Source organism: Sabethes cyaneus, chromosome 3 (genome assembly GCF_943734655.1).
Source record: "Sabethes cyaneus chromosome 3, idSabCyanKW18_F2, whole genome shotgun sequence".
Taxonomy (NCBI): Eukaryota; Metazoa; Arthropoda; class Insecta; order Diptera; family Culicidae; genus Sabethes; species Sabethes cyaneus.
Window position 1 is genome coordinate 197,312,522 of NC_071355.1, and position 21,109 is coordinate 197,333,630.

Below are 21,109 nucleotides of genomic sequence, written 5' to 3' on the forward strand. Positions count from 1 at the left end.
ATTGGTCATACTCGGACACGTTCTGGGAGTGTTCCGGACACACAGGAAAGCGACCAGTTTCTGAGATCTCAAGATAACAAATTACAATACAATAAAACAATAACGACACGTGGTCTTGAAAATACTGCCGAGTAACCGACAACGCAAGGATCAGGGCTTGCTGTGCCTGTGACTGTTATGCGTTTATTCTTGCTTATTCAAGCACAAATAAACGCATATCAGTAACTTCGGCAGTTTTTCTAAGTTTTGGAACAAATTTTAGGTCACTTGTGAACAAATTGCTTGTAAAAGTATTCTGTTATGTACATTCAAGTGATTTTATGACGATTTGGACGATTTGTTTCCATAATCGATTCAATATTAAACAAAAATTGTCGTGGCTTTAACAGCGTTTTTCGCAGTTGTACGTTTTTGCAGATGTGACTGTCTTCCATTTATGGGCAGGCTGCTGTTGACGAATATTATTGTTTCCAGCAGAATGGATTTTAGAAGGTTTTCCAGTAAAATTTCAAATCCTGGGAAACCTATTTTGTCATTGAACCTAGAACTTAGCTAGAGGCTTTAATGACTGCTCAGCAAAAAAAGCTATTATTTAGCGGTTTTTTGTTATTTCATAGTGCAATTTACGTCTCGCCGGTCAATCACGAAATGTTACGGCAATCATTCTAGCATCAGCATCTGCAGAAGACATATGAATCAATCCGGATCTTCATTCGTTTGAATTTGTGCCCGTCTAACGAAACATTTTGTATAACTATATGATATATGACGACAACTTCTAGCGTGATAGATATTCTTCTCCAGCAATAAATCATAAAATCCAATTGGCAAAGAATTCCCAACGTTTTCAGAATGAAGCTAGTGTTTTGATCTCCCAAGCGCACACAGCAACGACAGCCGCAATCTTTCCGGTTGGCGGCTAAAAATCCGCTCGCATCATTCAACGAACGGTTGGTTGGTGCAATTCAATTCGCTCCCCACGGGCTGGCCTAACCCTTCTGGCGAACGACATTTCACTTGACGCCGGGTATGGTAATTAATCAAAAGACCTCACCTTTGGCTGAGCTGGCGTCAGCCGTGTACCGTTTGTGTGCGGGCCGCGACGAATGGTTTTACCGGCCCGCACCACCGGGACAACTATATCAAGCGGCACAAATGGCATGCGGAACACCACGATCACACCATATCGAAGCGGACCGTTTGGGATCGCGATCAAGTTTGATATGATCCGCAAGTCAGTCAGCAGTTCAATGTCACAATACACGCCTATTTCGATTTAGATTCCGAAGATTGATCAGATTATGGAGGATCGTGGTGAAGTGTTTTTTTTTTTTTGTTTTACTGGTTAAGGCTAAAAACAGTTTTAAAACTAATGACTATGTTTAACGTCATTGGTGTTTTGATGCTGCACCATGACCGAAATTGGCAGCAGATTTTTAAATTGCAATATTCCAGCTTCGACCACCATGTATTAAACTTTTTCTTTTATTATTGACACCGATTCAATCCCTGCAAAGGGCAAGGTTTTTTTTATCGACAGACCCCGACATTTTACTATTATGGTTATGTGAAGGATCCGCAGTGCGCTCGACGCAGCTTCTTTTTGAAGTGTACTGCAGCGCACAGTTTGCCAGTAGTTAGCATAAGATGAAAGTAAGCGCGGGGATAAAGGCTGTAAAATCTACCTCTTGTCTGTGGATCATAAAACCATACGAACCATCACGCAGGGCCACCTCCCGTGAAGATAGGATCAAGTGATTTGTGGTATGCCAGTAAAAGTATTTATGTGGCGTCGACTTGAATGAACTTGAAACCATTGTCACGTTTCGACTTAAGATAAGGCTTTCGAACTGAATATACATAAAATTACGTCATGTTACAGGATTGCATTGCATATTTTTTGAAACAAGAAACAGAGTTCAGGGTTGATAACATTAACTGGAATTTAAACGATTTATCAGTTGTAAGATCAAATAAAGAAATGACAAGTGAAAGTAGCCATCACAGCCCGCATTCAACCAAACAAACACTAAAATAAATATTTTTTAAATTACTCATAAGATCGTTGTTGGTATTCCCACTTCATGGGTTTGCAGACCAGCAGACCTCCACATACAACTTAATCGAACGCGAACGGTCTTCCGAGCATGTGCATCAGTACTGAACATAAGGCTGTCGCGGTTCGTAACACAATGCCAACGAAACTATAACAGTTCACCAAGGGTAATTGCCTCAATTCCGCTCAAACGATCCGGTTAATAGTCACACCTCAGACTAAAACTTTCCATGCCGCTCATCGCAACGCAAGGAGACTAAATAACTGTGCTTGCTGATTAGCCAATTGAATTGAAGCGGGGAGGCAAAAGTCCACATAGTAAATCTACTTCTGCATCATTACCAGAAGAGGAAAAAAATTAGACACCTCGAAACTAATTGAAAAGCCCGTCCGTCAGAGTTACGCCAAATCGTCTTTGAAGAGGTGTATTCCATGCCCGGCTAACAAGCTCGTATGTGCTCGAGAAAAATTATGGGAAAAAGTTAGCGGTCTTGAATAATTAGACCATTTTACTGCCAGCCAGTCGTGGAACCGTGCGAGGCAATTTTCGTTTAGAGATTGCCGGAACCGCATGGATCGTCACGCATGTTTCTTTCTTTTCATTCTAGAAGAAATGACGATCCAACCTAATGCTTCGAATGTCGATTCTTCTCATTAACCGACTAGATGGTTTCTGAAACAATCATGTAACAACGTGAACAGTTAGAGAGCATTTCCATGTGAAATTTACAGGAAAATAGAATAATTAGATTGAGCTTCTCCGATTTGAATCAAATTTCCATAAATAATAAACCCAGTTGAATGTCTAAGTGTCCGTTTTAGGTACGTATGTATTTTCTTACTTTAGTATATATGTACATACGCGTGAATATCAAGACTAAATATAAAAATGAAGGATTTGATTAGATGCTAAATTTTGCCAATTAAGAAATTTATTTTTTTATACCTATCACCTTTTTAGCGTAGGACAGGACGTCTTCCGAGAGAGTATGCGTGTAAAATCAAAATCTAAACGTTGACATGCGGTCCGGGTTTTACGCTTACTCAGGAAGAATAATCTCATTTCAATCGCTAAATAGTAAACATTGATGATAAATGAGAAGATGTTAATGTTAACTTTCAATGCATTTTCTTCACGATTTCTTAGCTACTCAAACACAGACGACCTATATAGGGTACGGGAGGGTATTTTCAGCAGGTTTCTAAATTCAGCCTATTTGCCTTTTCTCTCGCCAAGTATGCAAAGTATGCCGACATACACTTTTAATATGTTATAACTATTTTCTCAAGACTGTAAGTAATCTAATATTTTTTATTCAAAGAACGTCAACACCACTAGAACTAGGCCATAGGCCAAAAATTAAATGCCATCGCTTAATGGGCTGAAAATACCCTCCCGTATCCTATATACTGTGGACCAATCGTTGTACATGGAACGATATAGGGTAGAAGATCCATATTTCGCCAGGAGCCACATTGCATATTTTTGGTAGACTTAAAAAAAATATTTGACGAATTGGTAAAATTTAGGACATCAATTTTACCAATTCGTCAAATAATTTCTTTTAAGTCTACCCAAAATATGCAAAAAGGCTTTGGATTCATCAAACTGGCGAAATATGGCTCCTTGCGAAATATGGATTCTCTACCCTACAAGAGAGACACGACTTGTAGGCTTTATCAGTGTCTAATGAAACCTGCAAGTAGGCGAAATACGTATCTGCCGTGAATAAAATTAATAGTGAAATTCAATCGTGAATTTTTTTCTTTAATTTCAAGTTTGGACAATATCGAAGAACCAAAGAACATTGTACGTGGAAAGATATAGAACTTGGGTCTATCAGTGGACTTTACATTGAATCACTAACACTGGATTTAAAATTAAATTTGAAATAAGGTAAGAAATTCCGTTTCCGTTTCCATTTGCAATACATGCTGGGGCAGTTAAAACCAAATCTGTCCAAGACTGAGAGAAGGAGTTAATGATAATGAACAAAAGAGTCCGTGCAGACCACACTAACGCCAGGATAATTTTGTTGAAGATGTTGAGAGAAAAAATTATAGATAAATCGAATATGTAAATGTGCTTTGTGCTGAAATTTTTGTACTACTTGAATTGTAAAACGTCAACCCCGCCCAAACCCGTTAGTCTTCAACCGCGGAATCGGCATGAATTTTCCAAAACAAACAACCATAAATGAATCAAGTGGAAAACCATCTCTGACCAGCAATGGTTATTAACTTATCAAGGCTCAACCTATGGAAAAAGATTCATCTTTCATCTCTCTGGCATTTACGCACTATCCCAAGATAGGTCCACATAGTAAATTTAGTACAACGCGACGTGGGCATTCGCGGTAGTCGACAAAAGTTATAAACTACAGAGTCGCACCCGCAAACACCCAAACCCCGAGACCAAACAACTAGTGCGTACTATTTATAATAGAAACCCGCCGCCAAATCCCAAAAACCAACTACTACCGAGTGCTACCAAACGTAGAGCGGAAGACTTTGTCCCTGAAGTGAATCAGGCTGGTGGACAGGTCGACCAAGAACAGTTAAAGACTGAATCTCTTGGTGTAGCATTACTGTTAAGAGGGAGAACTGTCAACAACAAAACCAGAATAGTGCGGCTAAAGTACTATGGACATATTTTAAGAACCGCCCAGTTGGTTTCGAGATACGATTTTAGTCTAACAAGCTAGTTGTCGTATGTTCGAATCACGGCTAGACGGTGCCGTACAGATTATGACAAACCTCATGTCAGATCATGTTCATTGCATGATTGCGTTGAGAAATATAACAGATACAGACGATTGGTTGTGTGCATCGTATGAATCACAATACAAACAACATGTGTGACCTTTTCTCTCGCAGCTAGGTAAGATGTAACACTGTGATCGACTGCTGAGACTGTTTAGAGAATAAAATCTTGTGATCAACGCTAAAAAAGATTCACTGTTTGTCATGATGTGTACGGATCGTGATCTGTGCGTGTGGCGATAACTGACAGATTTTATCAAAATCACTGATATTCCATCCCTGGGCACTACGGAAGCATCTCTAGGACGTCAAATCTGAGGAAGACATGGAGAAAGAGTGAGTTTCCGAACAGAAGAAGCTGCAGCCAGATGTTGTACATATCTTTTTGAGTGGAGTTAACCATAAGGTGCGAGCATACGGTTATGGCATTGAAGTTGAATGAAATAAATATGCCAAAAGGTTACTAATGGCTTATATTTTATTGTCTGAAAGTTTGAAAAGGATCGATCAATTTGGTAATTTTCTACAGCGTTTCTTCGGTGATGCAATTTGATGTGGGACACTCTTTATACGATCAATAAACGTTTGTTTCGTTTCCATTATAGCGATTTTCATTGAACAAACCGATGCATAATTAGTTACATGACAAAAGGGGGAGCTGACTAGGAAAGAACTGACATGTAGGGGTACAAGGAACGTGAGCATGAATGTATGTTCCACCATGGCTCCGAAACTTCTGGACTGTACTTCAGCAAACGTCGTTTGTTAAACGCATGTTTTTTAGCAAGATTCTTTTATGCCGGGGGGTTGACAAAAGAGGGAGATGGTCTCTTACAAGGGGAGAGAAAGGTTCAATTGGGTAAAGGGGTGCTTTTGCATTTGGAATGATAGCAGTTGTACAAGTTGTTTTGATTTCTGAAAGGGGGAATAGGGTGGCTATTAAAAAGGGGGAGGTTCAAAAACGTAAAAAAGGCTTTGTGTCGATTTATAGGGATTATAAAGAGAAGAAATCCGATTTACAAGTGGTTGGGAGATAACGTGAGAGGAACTGACATAGGAAGTAGACATATTCAAATGAAAAAAAAAGGTTTTGTTTCTTGCATTATGAGAGTTTTCGTTACAAAAACAGATGTACAAGTGACTGAGTGACAAACGTGCCCCGAGTGAGATCGGGCAATCAGCTAATTTGAAATAATGGAACACAATTCGCCTTGCGTCAAATCTGGATTTGTGGTTGAAGACGGTCTAGTTTGTGGTTTTTCTATTATTAACTAATATTGATAGATTTAATGCACGTTTCAGTATTTACTCTTGAAATAGCGATATAGATGTGCGAAGCTTCCTGCGCTTTGCAACATTCCATTAACAACACAGAGCTACATGGTAATTAACGAACAAGATTCGCGCTAATGGTTGTAAAAGTTAACGCAAAAAAATGTACGCAACTGAAAGTTGTAATCCTATAAGGCCATTACAAATATTTTATAAAGTTTTTGTCCTTACGGTGTTCGGCCACTGAAGGGGGGGGGGGGGGGGCGAAAAAAAAAACAAAGTGAATTTTTTAATCGAGCAAAAAAAACATGGATTTTAAGAATTTTTATTCAAGGTTTAAACGTGAAAACCGAATCTATTCTTGCTTATAATATATACCGTCAAACGGGGTAACTTGCAACAGCGGGGTAACATGCAACAACGCCATATCGATTCAATTTACTGTACTTTTTGATCTGTTACTTCAATTTTCAATCTATATCAGTCACAGAATCTTGTTGTTAACAGTTCAAAGAAGCCTTAGATACTGCTAAGTTGATTTTCTGCTGTTTTGGTAATTTTTAAAAAATCCCACAAGATGGTGTCAAATTCATCATCAATTTTTCGTCAGTAAAACGTTTGTGTCGCCCACAGGCACTTCAAATAAAAGAAGCCTAACATACATTTTTTATAGTAAAATGAATAATAAGGAAACAAAATAATTGATTTATGATGACTAGTTTTGTTTATCTTACTTGATACCACGTTATTCGTAAAACAATTACTTAAACGGGGTAACTTGCAACAGCTGGTAGATATAAAAAGCTGTGTTCCGTTACCTTCAAGAGGCACGTTATCATTTAATTTTGCATCAAACAATACTAAAGCACACCTGAAGAGTGTAAGATACTTACGGTAAGTCGGAAATATGTCAGTTTTTGTCTGGATATACTAAAAATGGCCATAGAAGAGGCCAAAACGAAAATAACCGCACTGAGAGTATCGACCAGCAATATGAGAGTGTCTAATTACGATCACTCGTAACGTAATGATCCATATATTACGTAATCGAGATATCGATGATTTTTAACTCTCCCGCTCTACTTCATGACGCGATTTTGCATAGTGGATATACGACGTGTAATGCGCTGTTACACAACTCCCGCTTCCCTACGTGCGTTACGTAATGTGTGAATGATCCTTAAAGAAGGCAGCTCTATCGGATCCAGACAAGGAATATCAATTGCATGAATAATATAAAGAGTTATTTCTGTAATTTCCGTTACGGGGCTCATAAATTTTTTTCACCAACATGACATAGGACATTTATGCGTATATTCATAGCAAATCATTTGCATATTCAAGTCAAAAGAAACTCATTCAAATCTTTAAATTCGTTCAATTTCCAAAAAATATTGCTTGTTGCAAGTTACCCCGTTTAAGGGGTTACTAGTAACAAATTAGTTAAAAAATTCTACAACAGCCAATATTGATCGCATATTTTTTCTCAATATGTGAAATTGTTCTATGGTCTATTAGGTCTATTAAATATAATCATTTAATGTATCAATTAAATTTCCTCAAATGTATTACAGATAAGTTTTCACTTGCACTCATAGTTGAGAACTGTTGCAAGTTACCCCGTTTGACGGTACGTTATTATTTTCTATACAAAAATATACGAAAAAAGACAAAAACGAAGGAAATTTTTTTTTTGAAGATTTTCGGAAATTTCATTGTTCGAATTTCCATTTCTGTTTCGTGCTAGAAGCGTTAATTCAACTCGGAGACTTATTTTTCGAGTTTTTCAGACTGTAGAACCCACAGACAATTGATTTTATAAAAAGAAATTTGACTCATATCCTACAAATTATTTTTTTGCTCCCCGATTTTTGAAGCCAATTTCCAAGGGGCCCCCTTGGACTTTAAATATGATTTGCAATGGCCTAACCTAGAAGAAATTGTATTCGGAGCACATAAACGAATTAACTTCTCCTTCTACCTTTCAACGAAGCAAAAAAGAATTGTTTTTACCGTAAACCCAGCAGAGAATAAATGATATCAATAGTAATAGTAGGGTCTTCATGTCTTCCAAATTTGCTGTTTACAGCCCAGCAGCATCAGGGAAACAGCCTTCAGTTGATATTTTTCGAATCATTGCTAATAAATATGCATTAGATTTGTATAGAGTATGCATTAGATTTGTACATTTAAATCATGCGGTTTTGAGCCTTAATGCATAAAAAATTCAAACCAAACCACGAGAAACCATCATAGTAGAATTATATTACATGCGGACACTACACTGCCCATAGATGCATAGTTGCCGTAAAAACCAAAATCACCAAAATGTACTTTTTCGGTCCTACGCACTCTTAACTATGTTGTTCATATGCCCAATACTCAAACAACATATGTTTGTTCGAAAATATTCGAGAAATTTAGTGAAATTGAGCTACTTTGCTATTGGTTTCACGTAATGCTAATGGTTGACGTAATTCCCCGCATAATCAATCAGCATAGTAACCTATTTCTTTTTGTAGCTTTACGCCAAGTTATGGGAATAATCGTTCAAAAAAACAGTCTGTTTATTCACATAAACTGGCGTTCGTATTTTTTAAACACAATAAATGAGGAATGAATCATAAAATCCCATCAGTCCTGTTTTGATTAATAAAATCTACTAAATTGACAGATTATTCGATTGAAAAAGTTTATAGCAAAGATTATATGGCTTTAAACGTTTATCACGATAAAAATACGTTTTCTCAACAATCATGATGCTGGTCGTTACGTCGACTATGCGACTATGGCAGTACAGTTGTAGCGCATTTCCCCAACACAAATGTTAAATTGGCCTAGGATTAATGATCGTAGGTAAAAAAATTTCGAGCTGTTGGCACGAGGGGGGTTTGTCACCTTTTATGGCGTACTTCCCAAGCAGAGGCATCAAGTTGGTGGTCTACGTTTATTCGTCCTAAAGAATATTCGACCTGTTGGGACTTTGGATCCTGCACATTTATTTTCAGCACTTTACCAATCGGCGAGGATTTCTAGTTGAGCAATGTAAAGGCAGAGACAATGCTTTTTTGATAATATGTTTCATTGACGCTTTTTTAGAAGAATGAATGTTATTCTTTATTTGGACGCGTAGAAGATTTGCCGATCGATTGATGGAAAAATATTGGAAATCGATCAAGAAACCGCATTATTATTAGCATTCAGAACCTAAACACTTTTCGAGATAGATTTTTTGTAATGACCTCCTATACCATCTACCTTCCTGAAAAAACGTTGTTTTACGTCAAAATGTTATGCTTCTTTCACTCATGAATAATTTGGCCCCAAAGATGACGGTATAATTACTTTGGTCAAACTAGATTTTTAAGTTAAAGCTAAGATTAAACCATGAACCAGAATCGTACAGTCCTAAGACATAATATGGATTGATCAAGATAATTTTTACAGGAAACATGCTTTTTTGCCTTCTGCAGAAACAATCGAGATTCGTTCTGACAAGTAAGAGTAAGAGTTTGTTTTTTTTCTCTAATTTTGTCTCCTTGGCAATCGATTGAAAAATTAATAATATCCATTTTCTCAGAACGAATTTATCGAAACGCGTTGATAATATCAGCAATACCTTTCAGCACCCCCTGGGTGGTACAAAATTCATCGATTCCGCCCTTTACCGTACACAAAGACGGTAACCTTGGTCTAATGTTCACACCATCAGCAACGGCAACCCACGTAGAAACGGACTTGACCAAGATCCATCATCAATCCCTGAAACGGACCCCCCCTGGCAGTTGTTTATGTTGTCAATAATTAGTTTGCACTGCTACTAATCCGTTACGCGCGACGATTGCAACGTTCACTATGTCAACAGTGCTTCGCGACGCAATTATTAATGACAAGGAATGGCACCACGACGGACGGACGGACGAACCGATCGGTTGCATTGCATACAGCCAACAACGTCTCCGCCCATCATCGGATCGGAGCAACCGTACGTTAAGCTTTGTTGTCGGACAACCGGCTCGCTCGATCACTTCGGCATTCATGCATTGAAGCCCCAAGTCAGTCAAAATATTCGGATTATTCAAATTTAATAATTTGTTTGCCCCGCCGGGCGAGAGGGATTGACATCGCTGCCGGGTGCGTAATTCACGGCATGCCGCCACTCACGTGCCCAGCGAATGACCGCCCGAGTGAGTCGCCGCACCGTGACGGAACCAAAAAGAGATGCCGAACTGTCGATTGAAGAGCTTCTGATAACATAGTGCGGCCGGCCGACAGACAGATTATTTGGAGATTCGATTAAGATTTTCTGCTACAAATCGGCTTACAATTTTGAAACCAACGTAGGATAAATAATCTATTAGTGATCCTACACCTAAGGTTGTGCAATGTTCATGAGTCCCAGAAGCAGAAAGCAAAAAAAGCGACGTCTGAGTTGACGGGTCGCTTTTTTGCAGAGCCATATCTTCAATGGGCCTATTATTGCAAAACTGAGTTGGACTTAAAATAAACACTTTTGTATTATGCCTTCCATCCTTGAGATAAACTTAAATCTCATACGACAGCTTGCATGTTAGCGAAATCTGTTGGTCATAATTAACCACACCCGTTATGCGGAATACTGAAACAAAGATCACCGAATATTAAGCTGTTCTTCAAGGGCTCTAAGCCCTCTGCAAATTGAGCCGCTGCATCGTTTGCCTCCGTCACCGGCTTGGGAATCCACAGAAGCGACCAGCAGCGCGAGGTGTTGTCATTCAGAGGGGTGATTTAAGTGGATATTAATGTGTTACTGTTATTGATATGATTATTGCTTCGGCAGTCAGTCGCCAATCGTGACTGGAAGAAGAAAAGGGCGATTTGGAATTCAGTAGATTGGCATGCGCTGTTGAATAACGTTTTGTTATTGTAAAATCTGGCGTGGAATGGGTTCAGGGCGACCCTGATCGAGTTGTGAAGTGTGTCATGTGCATTCGGTCGTCCACCCTCAACACAGCAGGAAACCACGGCAAATCAAATTGTGCAATAGACCTCCGGATGAGTTGGCCAGTCCAGTTTCGGTTCAAAACTAATGGTTTGATGATAGATAGGTACCGAAATGATGAACATGAGCACATTCGAAATGACTTCCTAAATTGCAACCTCAACCTCGCATATTAGTACAGAGAAGGTAGCATCAGTAACGCTTCCTCCATGATGGCAAATCAATCCCACGGTATTGTTTTGCTTCCGGTGGAAACCTATGTCGCCAATCGCTCTCGGTCCGAAATCGAGTGCTCTCAACCGGTATTCGGTACCTGAGATGACGGCGAAGTGCCGAGCGAGTGGTCTCCATCAGCCAGCGCACAGATGCGATGCTTTGGCTCTGTGCCAGATTTGACCGCCTGCGAAAGGCCCAAAAATATCATCGCAATACTTCACACTGTCATCCTCTCAATAACGAGACCACTTCGAGATAATTGTCTCTTCGAAAGGTTACGATCTGCCTGTGCGTTGGATACACGACAGCAGCGGGTTGTCCAATATTTCAAGGTTGCTCGAACGTTGAAATATCTGCACGCTGCATCGATCTCTTTTTACCAAAGCATAACACAGGCCTTAGAGCCAACAGCCCAACATATTCTGCAACCAACCAGCCTGCGTACGCTGTTAGTTCCACGAAGATAGTAAACCTACAAAGAGGTCAGTTTTGCAACCATTTTCCACTCTATCGGCTATGGCGGATGTTTAAATTGGTACCATTTGACTGATGAGTTGTGTAGAGGAGTCACGCTTTTTGGGAATGTGGCACATTCGAAATACAACCCCAGCGGACCCGATGTGAAACGACTTCGTGTTGTCATGAAAAAATAAACAGAAACCTAAACCTTTGCGATCCTCCTGCATTGAATTTGGTAATATTTAGCAGCTGTAAGCCCACAAATACAACCAGAGTACCGGTTGTAAATCGGATTTCATTGTACCTTTCTGGAAGCTGGAAGCTCTATTAGGCTGGTCAACGTCAATAATTGTGTCTGCTGCCGACGGACAAATCTGAAAATAACACATTGGATAGCCAGCAGCGGAAAGAATTCCAGTGATTGGTGTGGCTACCGGGCTCACGGTAGCCAATTTAAGCCGAATAGGACTCTCAACGATTTAAAATTTGCATAACTAAGAGTATATATATGAAAGACGTGCGGCAGTAAAGTTTGGAATTGTTGGGTCTTTTATGGATATGATACCCCAATGAACGAACAAAAATCGCAGCTTACCATCCACACCGCATCGAGTCGAACCTTGGAACAGTGCGTCCAGTTGTGAGTCTGCGCAGACGGGAACGTGCTACTCGGGCCCGATAGTATATGATGCCGTCGATAATCGTCAAGTTATTGCTTTGTCATGTGTGGAGGAAAGTTGCGTTCCCGCGTACCTACCCGTAAATTGCTCGTATAGAGGCCACTTAACTCTGCTAAATTATGTAAAAGTGGTCTATTAGCAGCACAAGCGAGGCTCGTTTCAATTGCTGTACTTCTAACCTTCACGAAGGCTTATGTGGATTGGTAAAATTTAACAAATCTGAATATCATTTTACAATAATATGATATATTTAGTTAAGTTTTGAATTATCTTCAAATAATATTTTTAGAGGATATTTTTAGTTTTGGATTTTTTTCCCTTCATCAGTCATGGATAAATTTTAATTAAAAAAAACTGTAAATAAAAGTTTTAAAAGAATAAAAGTTAAAATATATGAATTTCATTTCTCATTTATCGAACTGCCACAATATGGCCACGGTCCATATAAATTATGAAAATAGAAAAGATTTTCGGGAAAATCCTCAAATATTATGAAGAAATATTGAAAGATAAAAAAGTTACGGTCATTTTAGTGAATTTTTCGGTACTACAAATGATGTGAATAGACCTTACACGGGTTAAACATAGGTTATAAAGTGTGAATCAAAGCAGACAAAGAACACCCAACTAACAATTCTAAAGCCGCTTGGTTTTATTTAAATTTTATAATGGTTTTATTACGGTATTGATTATTATGGGAATGTCGTCGTGGTTAGACCATCTTTTCGCATTCGTTTCCGTTTCGAAAGGAATTTCGAAAATCTAAATACATCATTGCAAAAGACTAGGAATAAATATAATACAATACAAATAAGAAGACATTTACGTTAAGACAAAAAATGTTGTCATAGTCGGGTCAAGTAGTACAGCTTGGGTCACCGCTAAAAATCCAAGAAATGCGTATTGAAATTCTATGTAGAAACATGAAAAGAATGACTACCCTAATATGTACCCTATTTTTCATTACATTTTTCCGAAATTGTAGTGATTTTGTAAAATCAATATTGCTATGATCGCTTTATCCGAAGTGTACGAAGTACTACAATGAAGAAACAATCACCATCTATTTCATATATCGTATTAATTGCTTATTTCATATTCATCACATTTGACGTGACTGATATTCTCTAGAAAACTATGGTGGCCCAACCAAGTCTACACAAATGGCATGACCTATACAAGAAGCGTTTTGGAGCATTTCGCCTTAACCTACCCTGCTGCTGGAGGAGAATTTTTATAATTTTCGTATGGAGCACAAATTATGCTGCACAATACATTTTCCATTATCTCAATAATTGCATTATATGAATCATCTCTTGAGCAAAAGTTCATTGCGTCTAGAAAACTTTTTCTGTAAGGTTTAGTTACTGAGTCCAGTACGCGTGTTTTGTATACACGATTGAAAGTCATAATATTAGCTGTCACAGCATCAAATTTGACAATGCTTGTACATAGATAGCACGAGTTAATAAAATCAAAAAATCGTGATGACCCGACGCTAACGTCATTACCCTACGTCTGGTTTTATTATGGTATTACACAATACCAAGAAGATACGAGTCAAAAAATACTGATGGATAGCAATAAAACCATAATAAAACTATCAATGGAGCAAATTTGTTGTTGTCACTTATATTTTATTTATATACTAGCTGACCCGACAAACTTCGTATTGCCACAAATTAACCTGTGTTGTACATAAATCATGAATCTTGGATGATCTTTGTCACAATCTTGAGTTTTGCAAGTTTCTGAGGAGTTCATGGGTGGTTTAACATACAAATTTTCCTCACAGCAAAGTAAAAAACAACTCCCCCCATTGCGTAGCCTGCCAAAATAAGGCGGATGGCATTAAAATATTCGCCATGATTACATAACATTTCGTCGCATACCATTTTGCGGAACACCACTTCTCGGTTGACCATAACGCGGAATATAGAGTTTTGCGGAATACCATTTCGCGAAAAATCTTACGCGGGATGTACCATTTCACGGAAAATGTTTTCGTGGAAAGTACCATTTCGCAGGGGTTATTCTCTCCTTACTCGCTGTCGCTCGTTCGGACTCAACGGAAAGAAAGTACACCGAAGTCACCTTTTAAGCGGTTTTTTACGCGACTATTTTTATGCGAATTTCGGAATTTACGCGGTCTTTTTTTACGCGAATTTCGGAATTTGCGTGGATTTGATTTATGCGGGACGTATCCTTCGCATAAAAAGCAACTTGAGTGTAATAGAGGTCAGTAAACCTAGGAAAATAAATAAACCTAATAGATAGTTTTTGGTGATCTTGTTATTGACTAACGTTTTGTGGAAGAGTTTAAAATTTCTCGAGTTCGATTAGTTTTTAAGTTACGCAAAAATTCTGTTTTATTTGTATAAGAATCCTTATCCCCCTACCACAGGGGGGAGGCGACTAAAACTAAAACTAAAAAAATCCTACCTCCAAAACCCCCCACATTTGTATATACATATTTCATTTGTATGGGAGCGTCCCCTTTTAGAGGGGGAGGGGTCATAATTTCCGTCCTGAGAAGGGGAGAAGTCTTAATGCACCTTAGAAAAAGAACTTGCCTCCCAAAATACCCACATGCCAAGTTTAGTTTCATTTGCTTGATTAGTACTGAAGTTTTGAGGAAATTTATATTTCATTTGTATGGGAGCCCTCCCCTCTCCATAAAAAAAGGGGTCCTAATTCATCATAGAAAAAATTTTTGCCGCCTAAAAGCCCCACATACCAAATTTGGTTCCATTTGCTTGATTAGTACTCAAGTTACAAGGAAATTTGTATTTCATTTGTATGGGAGCCCCCCCTCTTAAAAGGGGAAAGGGTCGTAATTAACCATAGAAAAAATTTCTGCCATCTAAAACTCTCACATGCCAAATTTGGTTCCATTTGCTTGATTAGTTCTCGAGATAAGAGGAAAATGGCATTTCATTTGTATGGAAGCCCACCCTCTTAAAGGGGAGATGGGTCATAACTCCCTTTCTAAACAGGAGAGGGGTCTTAATTCACCATAAAAAAAATCTTGCCTCCAAAACCACTTACATGTCAAATTTGGTTCCATTTGATTGATTAATTCTCGAGTTATGAGGAATTTGTTTTTCATTTGTATAGGAGCCCCCCCTCCTAAAGTGGGGAGGGGTCCTTATTCACCACAGAAAATATTCTTGCCTACAAAAACACCCACATGCTAAATTTGACTTCATTTGCTTGATTAGTTCTAGAGTTATGAGGAAATTTGCATTTCGTCTGTATAGGAGCCCCCCCCCCCTCTTAAAGTGGGGAGGGGTCCTTATTCACCATAGAAAATATTCTTGCCCTCGAAAACTTTCACATGCCAAATTTTGTTCCATTTGCTTGATTAGTTTTCGAGTTATGAGAAAATTTGTATTTCATTTGTATGGAAGCCCCCTCTCTTAAAGGGAAGAGAAGTTATAATTCCCCTTTCTAAAGAGCGTAGGGGTCTCAATTCACCATAGAAAAAATTTTTGTCTCCAAAAACACCCACATACCAAATTTTGTTCCATTCGCTTGATTAGTTCTCGAGTTATGCAGAAATTTGTGTTTCATTTGTATGGGAGCCCCCCCTCTTAGTGTGGAGAGGGGTTTCTAACCATCATAAGAACCTTCCCTGTTCCCAAAATCCTCTACATGCAAATTTTCAGGCCGATTGGCTCTGTATTTTTCGATTCTATAAGGAACATCTCGACAGACAGACACACAGACAGACAGAAATCCATTTTTATATATAAGATGACACATTCCGCCGTGACGATACAACGTTTTGACATTTCTTTGCACAGTGTTTGTGTTTCAGCTGGAAAAATCGTTGAGAAACCCCCAAATATTATAGCATTTTCCTTACCTAGATTGTTTTGGAAAGCAAATACATATGTAGTGTGACGTGACGGGGCACAGCGAGCGAGGTGGCAAGACCAGGTGGAGTGAGATTTGGCGAGCACTGGGTGCCCGCGGAACTGGAGGTCGGTTGCCATGGACCGAAACAGATGGGAAAATTATACTGTGCAGGCCTTGTCGTAAGACGTTAGGCCAATTAAGTAAGTAAGTAAGAGAAATCCAAGAAGTCACGTAAATTGCGTAGAACTTTGATACAAAGTTACGTTAAACATCAAATAACTAGCTCAGTAAAAGCAAGTCACACAAAATCAAAGAAATAGCTTTAGATAATAATAAAATCCACACAAAATTGTGTAAAGTTCCGACATAGCTCTGGAACATCTGGATCGTTCTACACCAAACTGGCATACGGGAATTTTTATCAAATTTATAATATAAAATGAACCAAAGGATCGCAGAATTTCATGAAATTATACACACGGTCAAAACTAGTTGACTTCTGAACCAAAACAACTTTTAATTTGATAAAATCTAAGCTCTCGTCTTTTTCAGAAAACTCCAAGGAAAATTTTCTCGGACTTATTTAAACAATTTCTTAAATAAAAATTTCACGAAATTTTCGAACCCTACACCCTTCGACCATTTTGAAAAATACCAATATCCACGAATAATTTTTTGTAACTTTAGTTTTTAAAGTAGACAAAAACTGGTTAGAAGAGAACCAGCCGAGAGAGGAGGAAGAACGAAAATTAGATGACAGAGGAGAGTCACATTATAAAGCACGTTCATTAGGTTCATAGTTCATTACTTTTTGCCAGGCTAAGAGAACCACGGGGTTTTAAAGGTTTATTTTAATTCCTCTTTTGGTATATTATTCTAATAGACCTTGGTATATTATTCTAGCAGGCTTCAATAGAAACAAATACTAATGGAGCGTGGTAGTTAGAACCTTAATATGTTTCTGACAGAATAATGATTAAATAGTAAAACTGAAAAGAAAAAGTTCGTCTTCCATAACAAGCTTATATTAAGGTATTTTTTATGGCGTGATTTTTGTGAGATTAATGTACACTCAAGTACTTTTTATACACGGTTTGTTTTTTTTTTCGATTATTAAACGGGTATCTTAGGGACCTTTTATTTGTTTCTCAATACATTTGGGAGGGCCCGACATTCGTCACGTAGTTTATAATTGGTCCCTAAATTGCACCGTCCTTGAGTAATCGAAAAAACAAACAAAACAAACCGTGTAAAAAAAGATTTGAGTGTGGTGACGGATTCGTACATTACTGAATATCTAATTTAAAATCTGTAATGAATTAAAAATTGGATAGACTCTAGCATTGACTTTTCATCATATACATTTGTTATATTTAATTTCAAAAGATGATATAAAGTTCCTTGCTTCCGACAGAAAACACGATAATATTTTTGCTACATTAATTATACACGAAAGGAGAAGTTATAATAAATAAAACGCAACCACCTGTCATAGTTGCGGCACACGCTGTTTACCTAGCTTTTTCCTATCAATGGTTGTAAATTGGTTACTGGAAAAATACAACTATCGACGGTTTTCCCCACATGCATTTCTCCTCTATTCCTCTCCACTGCACTTAAAATAAATCCAACCGAGCCCAATGGTTCACAAATATTCACTTCCTCGGCTTGACCTTCGGTCATGGTTTCGACCGAGAGAGATCATTCCGATATACGGAAATAAATGAACCTACCGAAATGAGCCGAAATCAATCACACTGACCCGCGAATAATAGGGGAAACGTGTATAATGTGCCCCCCCTAAGAATAAATGGATATATCTCCGTTATACCTCCCCAGATTAACGTTACAACTACGTGTATATGTTGGTACTTAAGCTGACAACCAATTGCAATTGTTTATTTCATTTAGTATTGTGGATTAAACATGCTAGGAATTATTTAATAAAAGCACCTAAATGTTGTGTTTCTCGTCTGCGCGGGGTAAAATGCCCCACCTGCGGTATAATATGCCCAATGCGGTAATTTGAGTATTTCTACCAGTGACAGACCAACTCTATTTTGTAGAAAGTAAAACTATTTCCTTTGTTTTGCAAAATATCCTTATTTCATGTAAAATAAACCTACTTTCGGCCTTCTGGTGCACTTTGTCTTTTCTGCATGGGGCACATTATACCGCAGCTGTGGCGTTTTGTACCGGGTAGTTGAATTACCTAGAATTTGGACGTTGGTAATAAATTATTCCCACCACGGTTGCTCTACAATACTAATTGAATTAAATAATGGCAATTGGCTTCAAGTTAGATCTGTTTACCTATGTTTATAGCCACATTTGCAAGGGGGGCAAATTGCACCACCGCAAGTGGGGCATATTGGCCTGCTTTTACTTATTTGAAAAAATATTAAATGCTAAAGCAAATCAAGCGTTTCATACCGTTATTTTTAGCAGGGATGTCTTTTTGAAGTTCACTTTACGCAATCGAATCGCAACAACCGGTTATTTACAGATTTTGACAAGAAAATAGCTTATGGAAATGACGCCAAAAGTTACATCGGAAGCTGCTCAAAAACAAATTTATTTTTGTTTTGTTTCTACAGTATGTGACAACTGTCATACTTGCATAGTAGGCTAGATCCATCAAATACTATGGTTTCTGGGTGGTTTTGCATTTTAATTTCGCTTGTTTAGCGAAAAACGAAGGGGGGGCACATTGGCCAGGGGGGGCACGTTATACACAATTCCCCTACCTATAGCCTTTCCTAGCCTTTGTTCCCATCAAAAAGAGCAAGTGTGAATGAAAACACATGAAACCCGCCGAAAGAAGCCGCTTACTTAAATAGCTGAAAACAGGAAAGAATAATTAAGCTGTAAAAAACTTTCTCCGTTCAATCTTCGGCGGACAGAAATGTGTACGTACTGCTGCCTCATAGACCCATATTTTGCATCGCCGCAGAGCTGTTTGAAAATGAAAGGTTCGACCATTATTGCTCGATACGCTCGTTATGGCTGCCGCAAGTTCACGCTTTTCCCGCTGTCCATAATTACGCCACAGTCTGAATCTTCTGGATCAATGCTATCAGCCGGGCTGAGATGTTTGTTTGTTTGTTTGTTTTTTATTTTCATCTTCTGGTGTGAAGTAGTTTCACTTTCGTTGGTTTAAAAGAGGAATGTTATTGGGCTGTAATTAGAGGTAGAAATAATAACCGAGCCCCCTTTTGATGGTTGTTTCAACCATGCAAAATATTATAGCCGTGCGGTATGACACAGTGATCTGTTTTCTATTATTAGCAATTTTACATGCCCGTGAGAGAAAAAAGCAAAATTTTGCTACCCTGCTGATTTGTGTTTCAGTTTTTGAAACGGATCATAAATTTTTCTCTTGCGAACTGACATGGCTTTAGGGGTTTCTATCCGTCTTGACCGAGACTACATGTCGCTATGTGTCCGAAGATAATTATATGACTCATAAACTAATAAAAGATCAAACGTTTGGTTTCCGGAAACATAGTTTCCATAAAAAACTAATCAATCAATTAAACAATTGTGGGCTGAAAACGGTACCAATTATAAATTCAATGTCGGCTGTAATAAATCTGTAGTTTTAATTTGGAGCTGTTTGCCGCTGGGAACAATGAGAAATCAAGTTATTTCCTTGTTCTCGAACGATTCAAAGTTGCACGTTAATAACCGCCATAGCTAAGACCGACCACCTACTTAGACAAATCAATCCAGGCGTGAGGTGAATACAAGAAATAATCATCCCGTGTGGGATTTAATTATATTTTTTTAGGAAAACCTGGAAATGGCAATTCGATTGCAATTTGACCTTGGAGCTAGAACTCGTAGACCTAAGTTATTTTAAATAACAAATATATAGCTGTCTCTAGATGAGCACTGTACGGTATATTGGTTTGTAAAGATAATTTCTTGCGAATTTATCTCTAGTAAACTATCATTTATTAAAATAATCAGGATACATCCATTTTAAACAAATGCTGAATGATTTTCATTCAGGGATTTCAGAAAGCAATGAGCTGTGTCAGATAAAAAATTAAAAATTAGACAAAATCATTTAATCAATATCTTGACACGGGAAAAAACCAATCAAAAAAAGAACAGAACTCTTCTTTTGACTTCCACCACCAATTCATTGTTTCGTTTCACGGATATGGAACCGATCGATTACGGACCCTTTTCAATTTGTCTCCAGTCTTACGAGTTCGTGAACTAGCTTAGATTCCATCTGACGACGTTTGTTCCCTCTATATTTGGCCAAATTCGATTTTCAGTTTCATTGCTCCGTACAAGGAGCTGCCCGAATGTGCAACCATGGGCAGCATTGAATTAGATTTCAATGGATTGATTAACGAGAACCATTTGTCCATTTGTATTTGTCTGTATACGTGCGCAATGTAAGCATCGAGTTGATCCAATGTACAATATATTTCTTCATTCACGGCCCGTCCACGAATTTCAACCGAAACGTGACGCAGAAGTGTATAAACAAACGCACAATTCTACGCCCTTGCCCTTCCAGTAACTTCCCTGCACTAGTAGAAGTTGGAGAAAGAGAAATTAAACTGTTTTTTTTGGAAATATTCAATTCAAACTATTCAATAGCATGGTGTACAGAATTTAAGCGGCCGAGAGACATTTTTTTTATTTGAAAATTAATATTTGCTTCAGGAGCTTGACTCTTTGCTCTATGTTGGCGACAAACCGTCCACACAATATGCTGTTCGAGCCAAAAGTGCTGATGTTGACATCATGACATGCAATTGCAATAGCATGTTAGAAATGGTGATTGAATTAAAACTATTA

The 21,109-nt window shown here is 38.2% G+C and overlaps 1 protein-coding gene across 1 annotated transcript in view; it reads right to left on the minus strand.

Annotated features, from left to right (window-relative positions):
- The window catches only part of LOC128740573 (protein spire), a 194,338-nt gene that overhangs the window by 160,390 nt on the left and 12,839 nt on the right, over window positions 1-21,109 (minus strand). The window lies entirely within an intron of this gene.